The sequence below is a fragment of the Acinonyx jubatus genome, chromosome E4 (assembly GCF_027475565.1).
Source record: "Acinonyx jubatus isolate Ajub_Pintada_27869175 chromosome E4, VMU_Ajub_asm_v1.0, whole genome shotgun sequence".
Lineage (NCBI taxonomy): Eukaryota > Metazoa > Chordata > Mammalia > Carnivora > Felidae > Acinonyx > Acinonyx jubatus.
The window spans coordinates 49,622,086-49,647,538 of NC_069395.1; the positions used below are offsets into that span (position 1 = coordinate 49,622,086).

The 25,453-nt window shown below is 46.4% G+C and overlaps 1 protein-coding gene across 8 annotated transcripts in view; it reads left to right on the forward strand.

The window, feature by feature from the left end:
* ASTN1 (astrotactin 1) overlaps nucleotides 1–25,453 on the forward strand; it is a 300,145-nt gene that overhangs the window by 31,710 nt on the left and 242,982 nt on the right. Inside the window, exon 1 of one of the 8 annotated variants that reach the window (XM_053209408.1) lies at nucleotides 17,567–17,768. The exons of the other annotated variants lie outside the window; for them this stretch is intronic. The gene's annotated coding sequence lies outside the window, so the exon portion shown is untranslated. Of the gene's footprint in view, nucleotides 1–17,566; nucleotides 17,769–25,453 lie in introns of those variants that run through there. 8 annotated transcript variants of the gene reach the window in all.

Consider the following 25,453-nt stretch of genomic DNA (forward strand, 5'->3'; position numbering starts at 1 on the left):
GCCTTCACAGACATTGAAGGTTTCTGTTCTAACTCTGCCTCTTGGTAACTGTGACCTTGGATTAGTGCATTTACTTCTCTACATTGTGTATAGAATAACGGCATTGGAGTAAGTGAATCTAATACTCATTCCAGCTGTAGATTTTACAAATCTGTATGTAGCAGACCTGCCTCAGAGAATTAATACTTCAACGTGATATTTCCTACTGTAGCACCCCTGTTTGTCTGACATCCTTGAACCCTTTTCTCTGTTTCTTCTATGGTTTCCATCTTAGTTGATGATGCCTGTAGCTGAGAAGCAGACCTCTGCTCTTCAGTAAGAGACACTTGCTGGAATTAGAGGTAGCCTAGTCCCCTTGGTTTCTCCTTTCTGAATCATGTGTCTCTCTTGAGTCTTCCTTCTGTCTTCACCAGCGCGTTGACTTGCATGTGTTATTAATACCTCTTTATCTTACCCAAGAATATAAGTGCTGGGCGTTTGTGTTGTGGCTCTTTCGAATCACATTTCCATAGACTTCTTCCTTACGCTTCCTGATTGTCCACACTCGTGTTTTCTCACCCAGTGGTTTGCAACCAGCAGTGATTTTTATCCCTCCTCCCCAAGAAACACTTGGTACTGTCTGGAGACATTCTGTTGGCCACCACTGAGGGATCCCTGAGACGGGCATCTAGTGAGTGCAGGCCAGGGGTGCCGCGGAACATCTTCCAATGCATAGGGAAGCCCCCACAACAGCGAGTCGCCAAGCCCAGCATGTCTGTAGTGCTGATGTTTAAAAAACCTTGTATAATCATTTTGAATGCCTTAGGTGAAGAAACCAAATATGTCCGTTTCCATGTGAGAAGCAAGCAGTACGGTGCTGCCTGACAAGACAGAGAGGCGTTATTCATTTTTGTTTGACTAACAAACCCCCCTGCGGAGGTAAACGGATCCACAGTGAGGGCACATTTCTCGGTGTTACAATCGTACAAGCACATCCAGGAAGGGAGGTCTGCCTAAAACCACAGTGTGATACTTCCTAAAATACTTTGAAACATCTACAGACTGTTCTGCTGGGATTCTTAACCAAATGCAGTAAGACTGAAGGCCCTCAGGCAGTCCAATTGAGCTGTGTTCAAAAGCGGACGCTTGGGGAGAGGACAGCCACCAGGACTGCAGCGATGGCTTCTGAGGCACTGGGCACCTGCTGTGAGCCAAAACCGTGAGCAAGAGCCTTGAGTAGGGTGAGATTTAACTTGATGACAAATTTTAGCACAGTGTCAGGCCCTCTTAATGGGCAACAGTGATGCTTGCTTCAAGAGGAGAGGTTGGCTAGACTGGCATTCATTTTGCTTTATTTTGTAATCCTCAAGTTAGAATTGATGATTCTCTCCAAGCCTGTGATAAACTGTTCTAGAACAATGCTTGTAAAACTTGAATGCACATATGAATCACCTGGGGATATCATTAAAGTTCAGAGTATCTAAAAGTACTTCTGGGGTGGGGACCAAGATGCCACATTTCTTTTTCTTTTTTCTTTTTTCTTTTTTCTTTTTTCTCTTTTCTCTTTTCTTTTCTTTTTCCTTCCCTTCCCTTCCCTTCCCTTCCCTTCCCTTCCCTTCCCTTCCCTTCCCTTCCCTTCCCTTCCCTTCCCTTGCCTTGCCTTGCCTTGCCTTCCCTTCCCTTCTCTTCTCTCTTCTTTCCTTTCCTTGTCTTGTCTTGTCTTGTCTTGTCTTGTCTTGTCTTGTCTTGTCTTGTCTTGTCTTGTCTTTTCTTGTTTTGAGAGAGAGAAAAAGCCTGAGCCGGGCAGAGGGAGAAGCAGGCTCAACACCCATCGTGGAGTCCAACTCAGGACTCTTATCTCATGACCGTGAGATCATGACCTGAGCCAAAATCATGAGTCAGACGCTTAACCGACTGAGCCACCCAGGTGCCCCAAGAGGCCACATTTCTAACAAGCTGTAGGTGATGCCGTATATAGATACAGGTGCTGTTGGGCCGTGGGCATAGTTGAATTGACACAGTTTTAGAGTGTTAAAAGCTGGAGAGTATGTTTAAAGGTCATTTAGCCCAAGCCTGTATTTCACAAATGATGGAAGTGAGACCTGGGGACTCAAGGGCAGTCCTAGACACAGTATGGTGACCAGATGTCTGTGCCCAGCCTAGTCCCCACTCCCTTTCTCACTCTGGCCTCACTGCACAACCTTTGGCAAATCACATGCTGTTGCCGGGTCTCAGATTTCTCCTTTTAGAAACAAGTGGGCTGTGGTCCCTATGAATTGTGCTGTGATTTCCTTCGTGCCTCTGTCATTTGGATGCTGACGGTCACCACTGCTCATATCTCCTTTCCTGTTGCCTCTGGTGGGGGTCGGGGGGGGTGAATGTGGGGAATGCAGGAGGCATACCGGACGGATCAAAGATTGCTGGGGATGGTGACGGGGTGCCGGCAGGGGGCACAGGTGCCGTCCTCATTTGATGAGCACACCACCTTGAGGTGGGCTTTCACCTTGGTCACAAATGAATCCGGGCACCCATCAAGCTGGCTCAGAGCCCCCGCTGATGTGATGAGATGCACAGAGCTTAATGTGAACTGGCATCCCTTGCTGCCCTGACACAAGCAACAAAGCAAAATCAGCGCCCCGTGGCAGTGAGCACATCCCCCCGCCCCTCTGCAGGTACCAGAAGTTCTCTTCGAATCCCAGGGATGGTCCTTCGATTAATATTGCACTGGAAGGCAGCAAGGAGAGGGAGAGAGGAGAGCACACAGACCTTTGCCTTCGTTCACTTGAACCCCTTCATTATTCATCTGCTGTAATGTCTGCCCTAGCATCTTGTTGCTTTTCAAGTCGTTGTTATAACTAACCACTGTGGTTAGCTTTGGACATCCCTCTGGGAATTCCTAAGGCATTTCTCACAACTCATTCAAAAATAATGATGATACCTCTTCTCGTGGATGGTTATTATTGCTAAAGTTTCCTTTCCCTCCCGTAGCCTTTCTTAACACTTCCTCTCTGTGTTCCATAGCAGCATCCAGTGAAGACATTTTTAAAACTTGAGGAAAAAAAAATCAATATTTTAAGCAATAAAAATCCATTGTTTCTCACAGGATTTTCATTTGAGGATTTTTGCAGACATCAGACAATAAATCTCCTTTGGATCCCTTTTAAATTATTAAGGAAAGGTAGCTCTTTTCATTCAGTTTCGAATAATAGCAAGACTGAAACACAGCACTTCAGCGTTGGCCTAAATTCAGTCCTGCGGGCTGGTGGGAAGTGGACCCACTTCCAGAATAGAATCAGGTTATCTGGTTGAAATCCCGACACCTTGTGATTCTCCACGCGAGTGAGGTTGTTCCCAGTAGTGTATTAGGCAGGACGCCAGGGGTGGGAGACCAGTGTTCTCTAACAAGATCAGAACTGTAAGAGCTGATTAGACCCGTGAGATGGGGCAGGAGTGGATAATGAGTGGTGGAGAGGTCAGTTCGGTGCTACTGCTTTCCTGGGCCTGCATTTCGGAAGCAAGAAGGCACTCAGTGAAATGAAAACGTAACCCATTTAGTGTTGATGAAATGACATTCTTGTGTTTGCAATCCATTACTAATCTGTGGATCTCAGTGCTCCTTGGAAGCACAGAGGCCAGCGACGTTCGTGGAATGATGATGTTTTGTAGATGTTCGTGCAGGAGATTGGGATTTTGTGGATCCAGAGATCGGTGCCATCGTTTCTGCCACCGGTATCTGCAATCAATATGTGCTTTCAGCATACACGCCCTGGGTGACTACGGTGGGCACGGCATGTTCCTGGGCACAGGTGATTTTGTCTCGCTAACATCTGATGCGTGATAGCTACTGAAGTTTGTTGAAGGGGTCAGTGTCTGAATGAGTGAATGAGTACCCTAAGGCAAATGAGGCCTGTTCCTTGTCCTCATCAGCTTTCAGAAGACTGTAGTCTGGAGCAAATCAGTCATGTTCCTGTGCCTCACTTTCTCCATCTCAAAAATAATAGAAACAAACTAGACCTTTACAGGGTTAACCTGCGAACTCATTCATCCTCGCCCTTTCAGATAAGTAGAAACACTTGCCTACCGATTACTAAGGAACGTCTCAAGTCGTTGCATTAGCTGGGCTGTGGGGAGGATGGTGGTCTTTATCTTTGTTCTGTTGATATTCAGTGGGAAAGTGATAATAACTACAACATACGGCCCCATTCCTTTGCCATCATTGTGTTTTGATTGTCTCTATTCTTGCCTTACTCCTCACCAGTTAGAGGGAAAAGAAAGGCAAGGATGAGGAATTTGGGACTATAAGACATTTACGCTTACATGGCACATGGGATTTTGTACCATGTGTTTTGTTAGGTAGAGGAGAATTAATTCAGTGCCCAAAAAATCCTAATATATTTTTGAGGTAACAGAATGTTGTGGAAAGAAAAGAGGCTGGGCTTGGTATCCGGGCAGACCCTGTTTGAATTCGGTCTGTGTGCAATTGCAATCCAGTTACTTAACTTCTCTGAGCATAGGTTTTCCTCTGACCACGGGGAAGTCTAGATCCAGCAAAGTACTTCGCCTGTTCTGATTATTATTTAGGTCAATGCTTCGAGGTATCTTTGCACATGCCTCGGTTGACAGCTAAGGTTGTGTGTGTGATAAGAATGAGATCCAACATATGTTCATAACTCTAGGACATCAGGGCCTCTTTAGAAGCTATCTTTAAAAGTATATGGTGGGATCAGTTGTGCTTTATGAACTAACCTAAAAGGATTCTTTTCCTGGAGAATCTGACCCAAGCCAGGTGACACAGAAAGATAGAACAGCATCACTGGACCCCCTCCTTCATCGTTAACCCCTTTCTCATTCTGGGCACGAATACCCACTAATGCCACGATCCTGCTGGGGATCCGCGTAAACAAACGTGTGATTCCAGGTCTTCAACAGACAGTTCTGCTGGTGTGAGCCACATTACACCTGTTAAACACAGGCAGTTTGTTCAGCAAGTTCTAGAACATGTACCGAGGCAGGGTCGTAGGCAGAGAGGAACTACATTAGCTTGGTTTTTTCCCCTGGGGCCCTTGGAGTCTGGGGACCCAGCCGTCTCCCGGTTTGTACTCACACCTTGGCAGGATTCTGGATTATTGCTTCCCGACTACTGTTCTGGATGCTCTGTTAAAGGACCTTCTCAGCGAGGACCTGAGCCCCCTACTGCTGAGAGGAACCTGCACTGTCCTCCTGGTGTTGGGTTTAGGAGTGTTGGTGTCAGGAGGGGGCGTGCTGGGATTTAGCCCCAGGATCACGCCATCTGGTTGGAGGCACAGGATGGAGGAAGGCAGACCTTCCCCACTCCTTTTTGGAGACTTTATTTGCTCTCTCCCCTTCTCTACTTGGTGACTGCTAAGTCCAAATGGAAGGTAGTGACTGGTAACCTGAAAGAAGTGCTCGTCTTGGCCGAGGTAAGAATCACACCTCCTATTCCGGGAGAAAGGCATTGGATAGGTTGTGTTTCTGTTCATTCGTTCACATGTTTTCAGAAGCGCAGTCCTTCCCTCCCCTCCTTCGATTACAAGGATAATACATGTTCACGGCATTTGTGTCAGAAGAAATAGGAAAGCATAAGGAAGGAAAAAAATCACCCAACTTCCACCAGTGAGAGGTGACCCTGTTGACACGTAGGTGTATTTTCTTCTTTTTAAGCATAGTTTTTACCTACTTGAAATACCGTTGCATATATAACTTAAAATCTTGGGCTTCCACTTAAATTTTTAGTATAAACAAATACCCATGTTATCAGAACCTAAAAACAGTTTTATAAGCTCTGAGAAGGCAGTGCATGGGTGTAGACAGTTTACTATTAAATTCTCAGGGCCTAGCAAATAAGTATTTGGTGACTAAAATGAATAGGAGTATTCTGACAGATGGATGTTCAGTATTCTACTGATAATATTGACATTTCCAGTTTGTTTGCTTTTATACGTAATACATCAGCAATCACCTATCACAAAATTCTCTTGTACTTATTATTTTCTTCTGGTAGATTCCCAGAAGTGTAATTACACACTCGGTCAAAGAGGTATGAGCGTTTTTAAAGTTCTTGGAACTTAGGACCAAACTGCTTTCCAGAAAGGTTGGGTTAATTTATACTTCCACAAGAAGTACGCGAAGGGGCACATGTCACTCTACCCCAGGCAGATCGTGAGGGAACACAGACATCAAGGGCCACTTGGGCGGCTCCATCCATCTGGAGGGTGGACGAGAGCAGCTTCGGGCGAGTCGAGGGGAAGGTGTTTTTTAATGGGATCTGAAGAGTGAAAAGTGCCATGTACTTTAATTTAAAAATCTAGTAAGTGCAAACTGGGGCCGAGAGTAAAGAAAAAAACCTTTTAGGGAAGCTAAAATATAAAGCTTTCGCCTGCTCAGGGGACCTACCAGCCAGCCCCCAAGAGCCTTGGAGAGGAGCCTCCATGCTAGGAGCTAACAGTAACCTTGTCTGCCTTCACCACTCAGTGTCAAACACTTTAACGTGGACGAGGCTCACGCCAAACTCTCTGGGTGACACTAATCCCTGATTTAATTACCCTTGACAGTGTGTGATGGGCCTTAACAAGCTAGAGTCCCTAATGAGCTACATCTTGGGGTTTTGGAGCGTTACCTGAAGGGCGTGGCCCTCACCCAGGCTGACTCTGGTGGAAGCAGAAAACCAGCTCCCAGCTCAGGGATCTCAGTGCTAGTGACAGAGCAGTATCCGGTGACCTGCAGAGTATGCATCTAAGTGGGGAGATGACACACGATATTTCCCTGTTCCTAAATCATTAGAAAGTAAGAACTGCAGGGACGATTTCAGGAGTGTCAGCGTTATGTGGGTGCCTTGCCACTTTCTCTGCCACTCAGTCATCTTCCTGGGGACAAGCACTATTTTTGCTTTTAAGCTGTTCAAGTCTCCTTATTGGCATGCCGTAGGGCTGGGACGGGAGGGTGTGCCCGCCAAGTACTCTGGAGGGATGTCCCTAGCCTTATAACCAGGGTTACATAAACCACCCTGTCCAACACTGGGCAAGGTTTATCCCTCATCCTCTCTGTTAAAAGAGGTAAAATCACTGCTTTGAAAAAGTAACTTTAACAGGAATAAACAACAGAAAAGAAAGATCAAGTGAATTTGAAAAAGTAGATCAAGTTACAGAGTAGGATTTAGCCATGAATAAGGTTGTCTCATCACAAACTCTGTGACCTTGTTCATTAACCTTTGCGAAGTCTGTTTCCTCATTTGTGAAATGCAGAGAATAGTACTCAGATTATAGGACTCTTGTTAACGTTAAAAGACAGAATGCGCCTGGGAGCCTGGGTGGCTCAGTTGGTTGAGTGTGTCGGCTCTTGGTTTTGGCTCAGGTCGTGATCTCATTGTTTGTGAGATTGATGTCAGGGCAGAGCCTGCTTGGGTCTCTCTCTCTTTCTCTCTCTCTCTTTCTGCCCTTCCCTGTGCACTTGCACAAGCTCGTTCTGTCTCAAAATAAATAAATGAACATTTTTTAAAAAAGACAGAATACACAAAGAAGAGAATAGAGCACGGCCTCTAGCACCTTCTTAGGGTTCCAGAAACTGGAGGTGCTTTGTTGGTGTTGTTAGGTTCTCATAATTTTTCTGTTCTTTTCTTTACTTCGCTTTTTCCTCAGGTGCACACTTTACAGAGACATTCTGACTCCCAGGCTGCGGAAGATTTGGGTTGGCAGTGCTTCTAGATCTGACAATGGCATAGATCTTACATCCTGCTTCCACGTCCCTGGGTTCCTCAGGTCCTACAACGGCTGTTCTGGAGCCTCTTTTCTGCATGCCCCACCTCCCTAAACCATTCTCCTATCCTTAAACTGATTTTACTTTGACCTTGACGCTATCATTATCTCGGCCATTCATGTCTGGTCTTTAACACCCAGGATATGAATTTCTTGGAATTCACATCAGTTCCTAGAAAGGAACTCAGTGATTGCACAGCTCTTACACCTTCAGCATTTTTTACATTGTCTGAAGCTGATTCGTCACTGTGCTTCCCCAGTAAGATGAATCTAATCTCACCATTTGATGAAACCTGGCGTCTTCATCTACTGGTCTAGTTGAGCACATTGACCTGAGCTTAAAGCCTGAGTAATCCTAGTAATGGCACCATCTTTCTTGGAGCACGTCTGCACCTTTGACAATCAGAGGCCGATTCTCTCATCTTTTTGTTTTGTTTTGTTTTGTTTTTTTCCGATTCTCTCATCTTAAAAGCATACTTCTTTTTTTGACTAGTTATCATATTCCTATTTCATGTTGATAAGAAATTCCAAACCTCATATCATAGAGTGGAGATAAGTGATTGCCATGTCCTAAGGCCAGTGGCTGATCCAGACTTTGCTGGGTCGGGTTGCTAGTCGAACCTACTTTTTCTCTTTGATCCAGTCTATGAAATAAACCAACTCTTTCCCTCAGGTGCTCCCACGGGGAATTAGTCCTTTAGAGTCTTGTCTAATAACCAAGGAGCATAAACACACAGTTGAAATCACAGAAGGGAATAGTCATTTTATCACAGATGTTTCTTCTAGACTTCAGTTTGGGAGTTGCTTATAGATCTTATATTTGGTGCATATGTGCACAGACAGGCATGTACAACTTCAAAAATAGCAATGGTACCATGAGCCCCCCAAACTAAGGGGAAGAATATTTTTTTCATTATGGGCTTTTTCAAAAGTTACTTGTTTGACTTTTGAAAACAACGTATGGAGAATCTGAAGGTAAACATTTTAACTTTCTAATAATGTTAGACTTTGGGAATTTTGATCAAATTAAGCAGACCTTAAATGTGGTTCTCTGTCTCTGAATTCACCATAGAAAGGCCAGTTCCGGGCATAGAATCCTTCTTGTGCATAGTAAGATTCAGGGTGAGTATAGCCTACACAGGTAAGAAAGAATCTCTTCAGTAGTTGTGCAAAGAGTGAAATGGAAGCTTGCTTACTTTTTTCATATGGTACTTCCAAGTTATGACTCCTCTTCAGAAATGTATTTTTTGCTCGAATTCATCTAATGACAAGAACTTATGTGAATAATCTTAAATCCCAGGTAGGATCATAACTAAGAAATGATGAAGGCCTCTGTACGTTTTTGCCGTTCATTTGAAACTTAACATTTGTATTATTATCATTTTTTTTTTTTTTATCGGAACCTGATGATTGCTTCACCGGGGCATTGCGAGTCACTGTTTGTAAAGAAATTGCATCTTTCTGGAATAAAGGTCATTTTCTGTTGGTGCATAAGTTGACATGAAAAATTACATCGACAGCAGGCATTTATGTTTTGAATCATATGCGTACAGAATGTGGTTGACCTGACAAACCGTTTAAATAAATCATCAAAATGGGATGCCATCCATCCAACAGTTTTGAAAGAACTTGAGAGTGAAATTGTAAAACCATGGGCCAGATGTGTCCGATGGCGCCTCTAGAAGTAACCTGATTCACGGGAAGGCCTGTGTAGCTGTCAGAAACGCCTAAGGAAATGCAGAAGGGACCCCGGGCCGGCATATCACCCTTCTATTGCAAGAAATGGGCGGAGCACTTATTGAGAGAGACTCATTGAAAGGCTACAAAACCACAGCCAAAGTGGAAGAATAGCCTAGTGGTTAGGATATTGGGTTTCAGACCCAGACACGGCAGGCCAGACGTGCTGAAGCTGTTTGGTTGTGGAGAAGGTACTGGGTGTGAGAAGAACAGGAGAAAATACGGTGACATGGGTGAAGAACTGGCCTAGATGTCAAGGAAAGCGATAAATGGGTGCTTCTCGGAATAAAGAGCATTAACCGAGGGGTCTTCTAGAAACCACTACTTCAAAATTTTCCATTTAACATTTTAATATTTTTATAGAAGAGAGAGGCCATAATGAAATTTCTTTAGTGTGCAATCGACATTAAAGTCTTCCACATACAGGAATGTCAAGCCAATAGAAATAAATTTCAGAAATATTGCAGAAGATTAGACGAGGGAGTTGAAAGATAACTTTTGTAAAAAATTAAAGTTTCATTCTTTGCCACTCAGATGATTATGGCCTGCCTGCACAAAATTTGTCTGATGGTTCCCGTGATCGTTTACCCCTCTTCATGCCTTTGTTGCTTGTTATTTATGTTATTTATTTGGCATGGAGCATATGTTAGCTTCAAAATGTTATTTACCTTTTTCCATTTATACCTTGAATCTCCAGTCATATTGTCTTTTTCTTTTTGGTATCATTAGATCCTTAATAAACCTTTAATAGTATTCTTCTTTTAAATTTTTTAAAAAATGTCATTTATTTTTGAGACACACACACACACACACACACACAGACAGAGAACGAGTAGGGGAGGGGCAGAGAGAAAGGGAGACACAGAATCTGAAGCAGCCTCCACGCTCTGAGCTGTCAGCACAGAGCCCAACGCGGGGGCTCGAACTCACAAGCTGTGAGATCATGATCTGAGCTGAAGTCGACGCTTAACTGACTGAGCCACCCAGGCGCCCCTAATGGTATTCTTGATGCTTACCTTAGCCCAAATTCCCTAGAAATTGGGACCTAAGGGGTAAGTTTTGATGATTGTTGGCAAGGCATGGAGCACAAAAGAGGCAGGGCAGTGAGCAGGAAGGACAAGAAGAGTTACGTGGTGATGCGTTAGGATGATGGCCTTTGCTTCATGACACCAGCAAGAAGACATAGCAGGTGACTTGGTACCTGCCAAATGTGGGCATATATCTGTGGACAGGGCTCTACCACACCTTGGAATAGTTTGTGGAATGGGGAAGGACAGATCATCTATCCGCCTGGCTCCTTCCCTTCTCCTTTCTCCTCTTGGTCAAGGTCTGCGTCGAAGCTTACTCCCCTGTGCTTCTGGATTGCATGAACTGGCTCCTGCAGTGGCGACTCAGCAAGTCAGGTCTGCAACCCTAAAGCGTGGTGCTACATCTGATCCTGAAGTTGCAGGTGATGCCAAGACTCAAGGGGTATGGCTGATTGTCCTGGTTGTATGTCCCCAGCCAAGGGGGAAGATCTGTCCCTCCCAGGTAGTCGTTGGTTAGGGCCATGCTGGATTGGGTCAGTTCATCAGTCATAGAGGCTGTTGAGGTGGAGCAAGCAGCTGAGGGTCTTAGAGGCAGATGAGACCAAGGCAATCAGACACTCAAAAGCTGTATCTGATAGGAGAAGGGGGAAGAAGTGGAGGAGGAAGGGGAGGAGGAAGAAGAGGAGGAAGAAGGTTGGTGTTAAAGGAGCACTGCCAGCAAGAAACAGAGCCAAGAAAGCACTTGAAGAGGTCATCAAGCATCAACAACAAATAGAGGCAATTTTTAATGTAACGGTAGGTTCAGCCCTCTTTAAAGAGGTGAAGGCCAAGAGACGTTCTAATTAAATGAACATAGATTTGTTCACAACATCTTGGAATATTAGAAGTGAGGGGCATCCTTTGAAGCTTGAAGGAGAGACTTAATTTGGGAGAAACGAAAAGGGGTATTATTATTACTTAATACAGTGAGCGGGTGGTAAACACACAGAATGCATTACCCTCTGAGGTGACACTGTCAGAAAATACAAATTGGTTGAAGAATAATTTAGGCAAGTTTATATTTTATGGAGCCGTAATCGGCTACTAGGAGGAAATTAGGGTGTTTAGGGTACTAACCCTAACCTTTGGAGATTGAGATCACAAAAGACGGTAATGTCCTTCCTTTAATATACTTGGTGTCATTTTCAGTGACCGAATCCTGCTCTGAATGGATCATTGGTCTGAGCCAATACAGAGCGTTTTACATGCCTATTTTTATCATTAATATCCCTGGTAATTTCAGGCACTTTTTTCCTTTTCATGAGGCAAGTGTGGGGAGGTTATGGAGGGTACACAGGCACTGTTGTCTCCAGACGTAGGTGAACATCCTGCCTTCTTGCTGAGGGGGTTGTGTTCACAGTAAGGATTTCTCTGACATCGCCGGCACCCAGTCTGTTAGTATTAAATTCTCCTCTCCAAACCGGTGGGGAATTAAATGGGCAATCAGTCCACCTGATCTTTGTGTAGTCATTTGAAACGCAAATACAATGAGATACATTGGTTTCTTCATCTTCATTCAGAGCTCTGGTCCTTTGCCTAAGTTAATCTGTATATGTAGGTTTCCTTCTCTATCTCTGTTTATCCAAATCCATGCATTGAAAGGCTCAGGCCACTCCCCATTTCTCTATAAAACCTTCTCTGACCACTTCATTCCTCGAGGCCTTTCCCTGCTTTAAGTCATTTGACATTTATTATCTTTATCATAAATACTCAGCTTTATGCTGTCTTGAATTGGTTGCTAATCACTTTGTTTGTACATAGATCATGTCGCTCTAACTAGATTTTAAACCCTTGTAAGCCCTGGGGTGCGATCTCCTAGTGCTTACAGGCTCCCTGGCATGTAGCAGAATGCCAGGCACCTGGCTGATGCTGGACCAACACTTAGTGAGTGACAGGTTGGCAGGTGAGAGAGGCACGTAGGTATGTCCTGCCATCCAGACTAGGGATGGCGGGCAGCTCTCCATAGCCCCCTGTGAAAATGCTTCCTCGTTGCTTGTGGAGAAGGAAAGCAGTCCTTAATTTTCACTGAGCGTAATAAAAGTTACTGCCCCTTTTAGTGGTGCTAACTCTCTCCCACTCCTCGTCTTCTATCAAAACATGCCAGTGAATCCTGAAGACCTCGTAATTGGTGATAAAGAAAACTTCATCTCCTATTTGATATTTAAAAAGGATTCGCCTTCCCTGTCTTTGTCCTCCTGTTCCTCTGGGCAGTGGCTTCTGTGGTAGCTGTTAGCAGAATGCTTCGGGCTATATACATCAGATTGGGAAATCCGTCATTGCTACTTTCCAAGCTCAGGTCTGAGACGATGCAGCAGAGTTTAGCTAAAACAACATCCACCTCCCACTCACACCTTCACCAAACCTATGGTGGGGTCTCAAGGGTCTTTGTCTTCTCTCTCCTGGAGAGAATTTTGAGGGGAGGGATTGGCCAGCAGTAGGAGGCAGAAAAAAGACTGGGGACAAGAATGACTGGAACAGTTTGGCCTGGAACATGCTCCCGAACTTCTGTCCAGATGCTTCTTGGGAGGATGAAGTGCTCTGAAGGCACATGAATGCACGGGCGCAGGAGGGGAGCCGGGGCTCCATTGCTACCTGCTTTAAGCTAACGCGTTCCTCGGAACAGGGAAAAGATGCCCAACCCGTGCCCTGTGCTTCTTAGAAAGAGGACTGTGGTGTGCGTGGGACGGAGAGTCCAGTCCTCCGCAGGAAGCGGCTCCCAAGCCCTGCCATAATCAGATGCACAGCTGAAAGGCTTCCTCGAAAACATCTCCGTCGGAGAGAACAAAATTAAATGCCCTTACATCAAACCTTTTACACAATGGACCTGGCCTTTCCTGGGCAAGATGGAAATGGACTTGCAACTCTGGGGCTTAATTCTTTTACTTCCCCTCACCGATCAGCCACTGAACTCGGCTTCCTGCCTGGGGTTAGCTCGCAAGTCGATCCCCAAGCCTCCCGAAGGCTTGGCTGTGCCAGTTCTCGCTGCACCACCGGCCAAGATGTGATCAGCTCACGGAGCCAGGATGGGTAGGATGCGGCTTGAAATGAATAGCTGCTGTCTGTCGAGAAAGTCGGCCGTTGAGGACCCTGAACTCCTAGCACAAAGGAAGAAGGAGCCCGTGGGCCACGAGGGTGGGATGAGGGTGGGAAGTGCGGCAGGAACGAGGGTCCGCGTCGTGTGATCTGTGATTGCCATTTTGGGGGTGTTTGCTTGTGGTTATACATTTTTGGAGCCTCTGTGGTCCCCCTCATCTGTAAAAAGGGAAAAACTGCACGTACCCTGCTTCGCCCATGGGCTTCTGATGAGAAGCAGACGCTCTGGAGTATTTTGCAAGAACTCTATAAACCACAAACGCTATTGCGCCGTTGCGGGGTATTAGTTGTCGTGATTAGAAATAAAAGTCCAATAATGATTATTAATTGGTTAATTTTTCCTCTTTACCGTGAGTGCTTTGGAAATGGTTGTACATTATTTGTGCTAACCTTCCGTGTTTTCCGTTGACTGTTGGAATGAAGCCAGACCCTGTACTGTGCGGGCTTGTTCTTGTCTGAAACCTCGCAGAAGATTGTACTTCTTCATTCCCGACCGGTAACCAGCTGCGGTCAAGTCCAGCTGCAAGGAGGCTTATGTTCCCTGGAGTGTTGAGAGGTTCCCTGGCCTTGAAGCTGGTGCTCCAAGGAATTGCTTCAAGCTGTGACAATCCCCAGAAGGAAGAAGGGTCCAGAAGAGGTTGTGCTGTTTAGTGTTTTGGGTCTGGCTCAGTATCTCAGGGGATCTTCTCTCTCGGCCTTTCCCATAATTTACTGCAAGTGGCTCAGAAGACCTTTTAGATCCTGGGCATTTCTGCCCCCAGTTCTTTGAAATAAGGAGGATAGTTCCCGTCACCTCCCTGGCGGGAATGCAGTGAGTCTGATGAGTTAGGTAATGTCTGGACAGGACTCTGGCCACTGTGAAGTAAGAAGAGTAGGGTGGCCAAATGCAAGTCTCCGGGCAGTGACATGGGTGGTCAGATCAGCAGATGGCGAGCCCGGGCCTAGCCTTGCCAGCAAGGATCTGAGCTGAATGTGGGGCCGTGGGGGTGGTGAGGACGGGGGGCAGGAAAGAGAGAAATGAGAGCATCCCCATTTTGCTCCTTGAAAGTCTCCTCTCTGGCCTCCTTGGCCTTCCAGGTTCAGGGCCTGGCCTGCTGCTGGATTCCAGAACGAGTCAGTCATGTACTCGTGAGCTGTCATTGCTCCGCTTACACGTCCCCAGATACTACGACTAACCGGGTTGACGGGAAGCAAAGACAGTTCCACTCTGAATTCTGCTTTGGTGGCACCGTGCTCTGCCTATGGAAGAGCAGGGGAGGCGTGACTCCTGTCACTTCTGGTCCTGTCTCCCCGGCGCCCCCAGCCTCTGGCCGCCCACGTTAACACCCCCGGCTTTGTCTCTGTCCCTCAGTAGCGTGGGGCTGACCCTCATGACCTCCTCGGTGCAACTCCTTTTAAAACCAATTTGGCAAAAGGAGAATGGGATTTGGCAGGTAACAGTAGTGTCGCCATCGATCTCTTTCTTAACCCGGTGACCCCCAAGTGTTCCAGGTAGCCTCCTTCCCTCAGCGTCTCCGCCTCTGCTGAGGCCAAGAAGCAAAGCCACCAGCCCTGTGCTAAGTGGGTCAAGAGGGCTTCTCTTTCGCTGGCATCTGCTTTGCTCCTGTTGACAGCAGTCCTGAGTGAGTGCTCACCGGTCTGGTTCTACCACCACTGTGCCTCTCGCCGGAACTTGTGACACGTCCAGCCTACCTCCAGGGTCCGGTCTAGGTCTTCCCACGAGCCCCAGCTCTTGACAGGGGCACAGGGAGACACTCCGTCAGCCTGTTTTTTTCCTGATCTCGGGGCCTCTTTAGATCAGGGAGTCACGTGTGATGTGAGAGCTCATAAAAGCCTCGTTGGCAGAAGGGAAGGAGGTGGAGGTAGGACAGCTAACTTTTACAGGTCATGTTTTCTGTGCAGAGAGTAGTCAACTGCTTATCTCCCTTCATTTTCAGCCCAAGCTCCACAGAGTGTGCGAGTGGGGAGAGGAGAAACTTGAGGCTCAGGGAAAATAGCCTTGCCCACCACTGTCGCGCTCCATGAAGGGGCAGGGCTGCTAACTCACGCCCACTCCGTCTGCTCTCCGGGCCCGTGGGCCACCACGAAGGCCCTTTTCCTGCCTTGATATCCATTTGGGACATCCCTCCATTCCCCTGCTGAGCATACGGCATGTGTCATGGTTCAACGTCACCGGCCTTTTTTCTAGGGCCATAGATTTCTCAGTCTTCTACTCACTGTCCTCCTTGTAAGACACCAGCGCTCTATTCACCTCTGCAAGAGTGCGATGCTGTCTGGCGGCCCTATCTCTGAGTCCCAGTCAAAACCGGAAACCTTGGGGCACCTGGGTGGCTCGGTGGGTGGAGCATCTGACGTCGGCTCAGATCATGGTCTTGCAGTCCGTGAGTTCGAGCCCCACGTTGGGCTCGCTGCTCTCAGCCTGTCAGCACAGAGCCTGCTTTGGATCCTCTGTCTCCCTCTCTCTGCCTCTCCCCCGCCTGCACTCTCCCCCAGATAAACAAATCTTTTCAAGAACTTGGAAACCTTTTATCCTCCTAAAGATCCCACATAGTTTACGTGGTCCGTAAGGTCACCTTGGATGTTCTGGCCCCGGCAAGGCTGCTCCTTCCATGAAGAACACGGCAGCCTCAATGATGAACAAGGGCAGAATTGGCGTTTCTAAATCCCAAATCTTTAGATTCCTCGGGGATGAAAATGCTCCACACTTGCAAGCCACCTCCACTTGTGCCCCTCGGTCTGACAGCAGCCTGGTGACGAGCAGTGGGACGACCAGAGGACATCTTGGTGGTAGATGTCCCAAGCTCCGCTTGGCAGAGAGGGAGGCTTGGCTCAGGGTCCCGTAGGCACAGGCAGGACCCTGTCCCAGGGAGTCGTCTCCACCACATGCACCCGCATGGAGCACACGGTCCGGCTGGCTGAAGCCCTCTTGACAGCGGCCAGACTTGCAGGAGAGCTGAGGCAAACACCACCCTGGTCAGAAAACCCGAGAGATGGAGCCTGTGTATGTGAGCTGGGAAGGGCGAAACTCATTATGGAAGAAAGTGCTGTCTCTTTGCAATGGAGGACCCTCCCTGTGTCTGGGAGTCATGCATATTGCATCAAAAGACTGAGCTTATTTAGAAAAAGGAGAAAGAAACCTAGAAGCTGAGAGAATTAAATAACTCCTGGGAACTAGCCTTAGGAAGGTCTTTTCAATTTGATTGTGAAAGTAAGTTTCTGTCGGGGTTTTCGCCTTGGATTTTTGGCTTTGTGCGAATCCCAAGATCAAGAAAAAACCCTCTGGGAGGCCTGAGGTGAGGAGAGAGCCCTTTGTGAAAAGATGGCAGGCGGGCGAGTCCGGAACCGGTGGGCCTCACGGCACCCATCAGGTTTCCCTGTGCTCGGTTTCTCTACTCCTTTTGTGTAAAATTTCCCAGTGTTTAAGGCTCCCCAGCGTGGCTGGGGACATTTTAGGTTCAGTCTCATTGTCGCAGCTCTGCGTTTCAATACTTCAATTAAATACCAAGTAATCGCGCAAACGTGCTTCTAGGGGGCTTTGCAGCCCGCGATCAGCTGGCGGCCCCTCTGCTGCCCTGTGTTCCTGCTCCGAGGCCACTTTCCTGCCCTTTTTATGTGGAGTGCGGCAACTAACCCTCAGCGAAATGTTCCTGCTTTCAGGTGCCACACGGAACGGGGAGGAAGAGGCTGCCCTCCGCATTATTTATGGGGTGTTTGACCGTGACTCTCCGGCGGGCCACGCACCATGGCACCTGGCTGTGTCTGGGTGGGGCGGGGGAGGCGGGAGCGGCTCCTTCAACACCTTCCCCCGGATCCGCTCTATTTCTTTCCCTGCCATTTTAGGACAGAGGGACGGCTCATCGAGAGGAGGCCGGTTGTGAACGGACCTGCTTGGGGCAGTTCGGTGTGATATGGGAATGAGGCAAAGTGAAGGAAGAGCCATAATAACAAAAGGCAAAAGGAAAGGCGAAGGAGGCACAGAAGGCAGTAAAAATAGTCCGGAGCTAAATCTGCATTGTTCTGTATGGGCAAGGCCATTCCGGGACTGTACGGAATTGCAGGAGAACTTGCTCCCAGAACTCAGCCTGGTGTCAGCTTTCACAGCGCTCCCGAGGAGTGAAAGGTTTGGGGGAAAAGGAGAGGAGGGGGAACTAAAATACCCTTTGCATCTCTGTAGCTTCTTTTGAGTTGAGAAAGGACTCTTTAGCCAGAGCCTCCATCCAGAACCTTGTTTCCATGGCAACCCCTTGCAGCCTGCAAAGCTGTGACGGCCCATTCTGGAGCTAGTGTTGCTGAACCAGAAAATGGAATAGGAGAGAAGTTTTGTTCCCTGGATTATTAGCATTAGCTAGGTACACGTAGAGGTGTGTAGGAACCCGTGTATTCAGCAGCCAATGCTGCTTTTCTCCTTTGGCCTTAAACATGAATTCTGTGCCTTTATTTAGCGTTTACTGTGCACCAGCACTGGGTAGGTTCTAGGGATACAAGAGGTGAATAAGACATAATCTTTGACATTGAGGAGGCTCCTGGCTGTGGGGGTGGGAGTTACTGCACCAGGAGATCGATGCCACAGAGCATCTATGTGCTGGGTATTCATGGGTGCAGAGGAAGGCCTAGCTAGCTAACTTTGGTAGAGGTTGGGAAGGCTTCCCAGTGCAGATGACGTTCAAGAATTGAAAAAAGGGAGTGAGTGGGAGTTTTCCAGGTGCAGAACGTGAGGAGCAGGGAATCCTTGTGGGAATAAGGTCTATTAAGCGGAAAATAAAGCAAATTATGACTTTTGTTTCTTGACCGGTTCCTGAAGTAGATTCTGCTCTTTCTGAAGCTTCTGCCCACCAGCTGTTGAAGGCTCTGACCTTCTGAGTGATTTAAAATCTGTGGACTGGGGCGCCAAGCGTCAGACTCTTATTTTTGAGTCAGGTCGTGATCTCTCAGTTTGTGAGTTCGAGCCCCGCATCGGGCTCTGCGCTGACAGTGCGGAGCCTGCTTGGGATTCTCTCTCTCCTTCTCTCTCTGCTCCTCCCCACACTCTCTCTCTCTCAAAATAAATCAACTTAAAAACATAAAGTCTGTGGACTGACAGTATTACCCAAGACCTCATGGGGCTTTCACCTATACACTTGCTTTAAGAGACAAACGCATTTCCAACATTATGTGGAAATACGATACTGGCAAATCAAATGCTGTGGGGGGCTCAGAGGTTGGTCAGGGCTGATTTTTAAAGCTTGTGATTAAATATTTGAAAAAATTTTGTTTGGGGATTAGCATACTTTTTTCCTAAGACATCCCCACCATTAGTTTGACTCTCCTTGTAATGATTTTTTTTAAAGAGGGATATACCTGTTTTGAACTACATAACTGGTCTTTACTTTATGCTCCTAGGAATATACTAATTTGCATATCGATGCCAAGAATATAAAGATAAATTACTTCTTTCAGAGCACTGGAGAGCAAGGCCCACCTCAGTAATGTTCCACAGAGTCCCCCCCCCCCCAGTTCAGCATCAGTCATCCTGTGAGCACTCCATGCATATTAATTGGTATTGATAATTGAAAAATAACACCCATCATCCTTAGAGAAGGATATCGCCTCAGCTGATTGCACTTTTATACATAGGTTGTTCTTATTACCTAGAGTCACTAAATAATCAGATTGTCGTTATCACACTCAGTACTACCACTAATATATAGTCTTTTTTATTTTATTTTACTTTATTTTATTAAAGTTTATTTTTATTCCTTTTGAGAAAGATACAGAGCTCAAGCGGGGGAGGGACAGAAAGAGAAGGAGACAGAATCCCAAGCAGGCTCCACGCTGTCAGTGCAGAGCCCAATGTGGGGCTTGAACTCACGAACCGTGAGATCATGACCTGAGCCGAGACCAAGAGTTGAGACACTTAACCAACTGAGCCACCCAGGCGCCCCTAATATATGGCGTTTTATTCATTCATTCAACAGCCATGTTCAAGGCAATATGGTAGGGATGTAAATATGAAAAAAAAATGAGCCCTATTCTCAAGAATCTTACAATTTACTGTGTTTGTGGGAGGGTGGAGATGTATATAAATAAATACGATACACGGCAGAATGAAGCAATTGCTGTACACACACATAGACACACACACACACCCTAGCACTGTGCCTCACACATAACATGTTTTGTAAGTGTAAAATGATTGAAAGGATAAATAAACCTGCTGTAAAGATGCATAGAAGAAATGATTCATTTTGATGCCTGTCCAGGGTTTTCAGGACGGAAAAGCTTTATAGAGGAAGTAACATTTACATAGAAATTTCAAAGTGTGAGTGGTGTTTTGTAGATAAAAAGGAGAAGGGCAGTGTAGGTTGAGGAACCAGCCTGAGCAAGCCTGGGAGGTGTGATGGCATGCCCCATGCTGGGCCAATGTGAGTGGTCCAGTGAGGAAGGGGACACTGTGGGACACCTGGAAATCGGGCACTTGATTATGGGTCTTTGATGTCATCGTGCTTAAATGTTTGGATTTTTTATTTTTATGGTGGGGAGGGTAAGAAAGGAGTAGCCAGTGAAGATTTGAGTAGCGACTTGATGCTATTACGTTTATTGTTTATTACGTTTATTGCTTCTGAGTGCTCCCCAGAGCTCACCCCAGAGGTGAGGCTTCTTGTCTGCTTTGTTCACTTACGTATCCCAAGGGCCTAACCCGGTGGCCGGCACACTGTAGATCCTCACCAGATGATTGTTGAACGGGATCCTCCCAGGGCTTTAGGGATTTGTTTCTGGGAATGATATGAAATTAAGGGAATGAGAGGATTTCAGGCAGGAGAGTCAAGGTAGAAAGTTTTTCCAGAAGCTCGAGTGGATACCTGTGAGGCTGAACTTGGGAGACACTCAGAAAGGAAAACTGGACGTAGGGGGGCTGAGGGTCAGACGCATCCTCTGTATGTTAAAAAATCAGTGACCAGCTGGGACTGCTCCGAATTGAACTGAGGCCCAGACATCTGCGGGTAGGACTTGCCTCCTGCTGGGGGAAGGGGTGTTGGGCTGGGGCGAGGCCGAGAAGAGAGAGATAATGGCTTTGTTTTTGGAAAGGTTGAGTGTGACGTGTCTTTGGGAAGTTCATGTGGACGCTGGCTTGGAAAGGTTAAGTTTGAGGCGCCCTTGGGAAGTTCATGTGGCCATTGGCTTAAAGGGACACTTGGGTTGTAGACCTCACTATGGGACAGAAGGACTGGAATGAAAGGTATGGGAGTCATTGGGATCCAGGTAAAAGTGAAGTAAGGGAGTGATGGCCTAAGTTTCATGGGGAGGGAGCCGAAGGATGGGAGACTGAAGGAAGTTTGCATTTAATGGGCAACAAAGTCAAAAGCCTGAGAATTGGTGGGGAAGTTAGGATGAAAATTAGAGCAAAGGGTCAAGGAAGTCACAAGAGTGTTTTCTGATTGAGGATGGGAGCAAAGAACTCAGTTTGGTGGAAAACCAGGCAGGGTGAAGCCTGGTAAGAGCCCATTGGATTGGACAGCCCAGAGTACTTACAATTAAAACAAAAAACAAACAAAGACGGTATTAGTAATTTCGGTGGAATGGTGGAGGCATCTCAGGACGTTGAAAATGTTGGATGAGAAAGTAGAATTCAAATGTAGACAGCTTTTTAAAGAAGTTTGGCAGTGAAGGAAAAGAAAGAAGGGGGTTTATTTAGTTCCAGGGGAAATCAGTTGCTGAAAGACATTGTATTTTTTATGAAGGGAAGTATGTTTGTGAGGCAGTGGGAAGGAAGCTGTTAGGTAAAGACTTAACAATCCAACCCTTGGTTGTTTCTGTAATACAGGAAACGGATTGTGATTCTGAGAAAAGCGAAGACGTGCTTTCATCTACACGTAAAATAACACATCTGAGCACAATTTTAATGGGATAATGTCAAACACGATGCATGTGTGGTCTTACTAAGAGTGATCATTTTGGCAGTCTCCGATCTTTTTCTACAGAGAGAGGGCTGCTTTCTGTAAATGCTGTGAGGTTGAAGAGGCAGTGACGTCACCGTGTCTGTGCCTGTCTCACCGTGGCCTGGTGATGGCTGTGTAGTCCAAAAAGGATGAAAATCAGGTCACATGGAGCGAGCACCTGAGAGGCCTAGAAAATGTTGGGAATCCTAGATGTTGAGGTACTTTGGAAGGTTCTTCCAAAGGTACTGGGTCTTTCACCTTGTCCTTTAGATGATTCTCGTGAGAAGTATTCCAGAACTAAAATATCCTGCCCAGTGCTTATGTGCCTGGAACCTACCGTGGTAGCGGTAACAGTTCATATGGGAGAGGATCTCATAGAATTTTATGTGATTGTTCTTCCTGTGTTTGGACTCCCTAGAGAGTAGAGTTGGCATAGAAACAAATGGGAAAACGTTTTTTTCTTTTTTCTTCTTTAACCGAATAATATGGCCAAATAGAAGCAAGTAATTTTTTTTTTTAATCCCTTTCTTGAAAGTTGAAGATCTTGTCACGTATCATCAGAGTGCTGGCATAAAATCAGTGTTAAATAAACACGGAGTTGACTGAAATGTGAGCAGAGAATTCTGTACATTTCAAGGCCCTTCTCAGTCCAGAATCTGGAGACCACCGTGTTATGCTGAGAAACAGAAATTGACAAAATATCTAATGGTAGGGAGGTGGGTGAATAAACCATGCTGTGTCTCTAAATTCATCATGTACTGTGATTTAGCAGATTCGAAAGCATGGAGGAAACCCAGTAACATGTTCAAGGGAAAATCCAGGATGCAAATCTCTATGTAGTGTGCTACAAGTTTTGTAAAATTAAGTGTCGCACATAAAGATACGTTTGCATGAAAAAAGACCGGAGAGAATATTTTACCCCAGAAACTATAATGGTCATCATCTTTGGTGATGGGATTACGAGTGATTATTATTTTCTTTGTTCGTTTTTATGCACTTGCCAACTTTGATGTAGCGAGTATACTTTATTTTTATCATCATAAAAGTTATTTGAGCCTAAGCTTAGATATCACGAAAGTGTAATTGCACATGTACTTCCTCATATGTGTCTTTCCGTTTAATTTTCATCTGAATGGGGTCTGGGTTTGGGGGGCCTAATTTAATAACTCCTGTGGGCTTGCGTTTACAACCAAATCTCAGTATGAACCAGAACAGGTTCTGTTTGGACTCTGGACTATAGCAATTCAGAACTGGCCTGCTGACCAGAAGTTTCCTCGTGGGTGAAATGGGTGGGCACCAAGATCGGGGAGATGGTGGTGCTGCTCATGGTCTTTTGGACTTGGAAGGGGCTGCCATAACTCCTGCCCTCCTGCTCCTCTCCCCGCTTCTCCTCCTGATCTCACTTTCTTTCCCTTCCTTCTCTACCCTTCCCCTTACTCCTCCTTCTCCTTCCCTCCTCCTCCTCCTCCTCCTCCCCTTCCTTCTCCTCCTGCTCACCCTTCTTGTCCTCTGCCCTTCTTACTCCTCCCCTCCCTCCTCCTCCTGCTTTTTCTTCTCTTGCTCTCTCTACTCCTCTTCCTTTTCATCGTCACCGCTTCCTTAATGGCCAGGTGCTCCGTTTCCGTGCTTGAACCAATGCGCTGGAGGATGAAGAGTTCCATCATGGCTCAGGAGGAGTTCATGGGCGTTATTGATAAGAGGCACCAGGAACCAGAAGAAAGGCAGAAATGAGCATTTTGACTTTGGCACCCAAATGAGGCTGTTTAAAAAATTGATTGAGAACCCAGGAATGTTTGTGGTGACGGACGTGTTGTGTCTGTTGACTGTGGGGGTGGATACACGAGCCTGCACATGCGTAACCTTGCATAAGATAAAGACATGCCTACATATACTCGAATGAGTAGAAGTAAAGCAAGAATTCTGAGTAAGATTCACGATTGTATCAGTGTCAATATCCTGGCTGTGATATTGGACACCGTGCTATAGTTTTGCAAAATGTGGCTGTTGGGGAATCTGCATAGAGAACAAATGCTATCTCTCTGTGTTATTATTATTTTTTTTACAACTGCACGTGAATCTACAATTATCTCAAAATAAACATTTGATTAAAAAATAAAAAGTATGGGTGAGCCATTCATGTCGTGAAGATCCATTGCCCATGTAGCTCAGGATTCTGCTCTGATAGTAAACACAAAGGATTCCAAGCACATATCGATTAAGAAATCATTATGTGTTAGGCACTACGCTAACTAGGCACTTGACGTGCATTATTCCCTTTCATTCAGTCCATCAACCTTATGATAGGTATTGCTGTCCTCATGTGACCTGTAAGGAAACTGAGGCTCAAAAAGTTCAAATGCCAGCTAGTACTTGCAAAGTAAGGAGCGAGCACAGGCAGTGTGATTCCAGAGCATGCACACTTCATCACTAAGCGACACTCCCTCCGTGTTCTGTCCAGGAGCATGTTGGCCAAGAATGATATTTAACTCAGAGCGGGTAGGGGTGCCTTGTCTCCTCCCAGCCGTCATTTCTTTGCATTGATCCTTCAGGGCCTATTCCCCTGTGGGTTTATCTAAATTCTTACTGCGGTTATTTATATGACCAGTTTTACTATCTCTAGTTTACTGTCTCAGTTTTACTGTCAGTCAGGTTTATGCACTGCTGTGTAGGTATGTCTTTTTGAATTGATCTCTTTCTCTGAGGTTTCCGTGGGAAACTCCTTACTCCCTTTCCCCCCGCTAATTTATTTACCAAGATTGGATGGGGTTTGTCTCCGTCATCTGTTAGTGCAAGGCATGTGATCGAATACGGATGAATCCTGTTAGCCCAGAACTGGGAGAAGGTGGCAAGGTTGGGAGGGCCTGGAAACTGGTGCCAGGGCAGAGCCTTCTGGATCGAGGGCTGTGGTTAAGCCCCTGTAGCTGAGAGCAAAGAAGAGAATTTAACCAAGTAGGAGCGCTGGAAGGCAAGAGACAGAGAAAGTCAAGACCCAAACAAGGCTAACTCTGGGACCAGCACATCTAAAGGAAGCAAGGTAGTGGTAGGAGAAGGAAAGGAAGAGGACACATCTAAGGTCGAGAGGATGACAGTGTTGAGGAGTCTTTTTCCCCAGCTGGAATTGTCACGTAGGCTTCCTGCAAGGAACGGCCAGCTCCAGGACACTGACGGCAACAGGCGCCACCCAGCTGTCTCTGGCTCTGAGTTGCTCTTAAGACTTTAATCACCGGCCCTCGAGTGTCCTAACACGATGTGTGACTTTTGTTAGTTCTGCGGGGGAAATGGCCTCTTTTCTGTCACGTAGAAGCTGGAAAGGACCTTAGGTGTTTATGGCCTGGTTTGGAGCAAATGCAGGGGTTATGAGTCATTGTCTCCTATGATCGCTGGGAACATGTGCAGAGAGAAGGCTGGCGAGTGGGGAGGGCTGCTGGCCTCATGCATGCCAGCTCTGTCTGTGCCTGCCTGCCTGCCTGCTTCCACGGGATGCTTTGTACAGGCTTGAGAAAGAATTGGTTGGCTAGTTAAAGTTAGCTCTACAAAGATTGCCTTACAGAGAAAATGAAAGAGAACCTTCACAACTAGTCACAGGGGAGAGAGGTCACGGCAGAGGGAGGAGCAGGAGATGATGTGGGGAAAAAATTAATGAGAAAGAGCACTGGGCATGATAACAGACTGACTCGAAAAAGAGAAGAGAGAAAAGGATTCCGCCCTGGGATTGGCTAAGTTGTGTGAAATGTAAAGATAAAAGTTAACACAGTCATCCTCTTAGAATCGGGATATATCTGCACCTCCTGCTTTTCTCCTCCACCCCCCCTTTCCAGGTTTAGCCTGGAAACCCAAGAGCCTTAGGGATGTGAGATGAAGAGAATAGAGGTCCCTGTTTGGGAGGGAG